We start from the raw sequence: 311 nt of genomic DNA on the forward strand, positions 1-311 counted from the left end.
CGGGGAGTCTGCTTCTCCCTCTGCCTCTGCCTGCCTCTCTGCCTACTTGTGCTCTCTCTATCTCTGTCAAATAAATAAATAAAATCTTTTAAAAGAAATAAAAATAAATAAATAAATAAAAGTAGTGAACTTTCACTTATAGACACTTTTACACACATCGTAGAAGGTGTTATAAATAAAACAGATTCACTAAGGATTTTAACAGGTAAGGGAGAAGGGTAAGAAAGCATTTGACAAGCGATGAAGAGATAAGGATCATTTGTGAAATTATTTAACTTCACCAGGGACCAGAGACTACACTATCCAAATAA

Source organism: Callorhinus ursinus, unplaced genomic scaffold (assembly GCF_003265705.2).
Source record: "Callorhinus ursinus isolate GAN/ISIS: 27379988/994484 unplaced genomic scaffold, GSC_fseal_2.0 scaffold10, whole genome shotgun sequence".
In the NCBI taxonomy this organism is placed as follows: domain Eukaryota; kingdom Metazoa; phylum Chordata; class Mammalia; order Carnivora; family Otariidae; genus Callorhinus; species Callorhinus ursinus.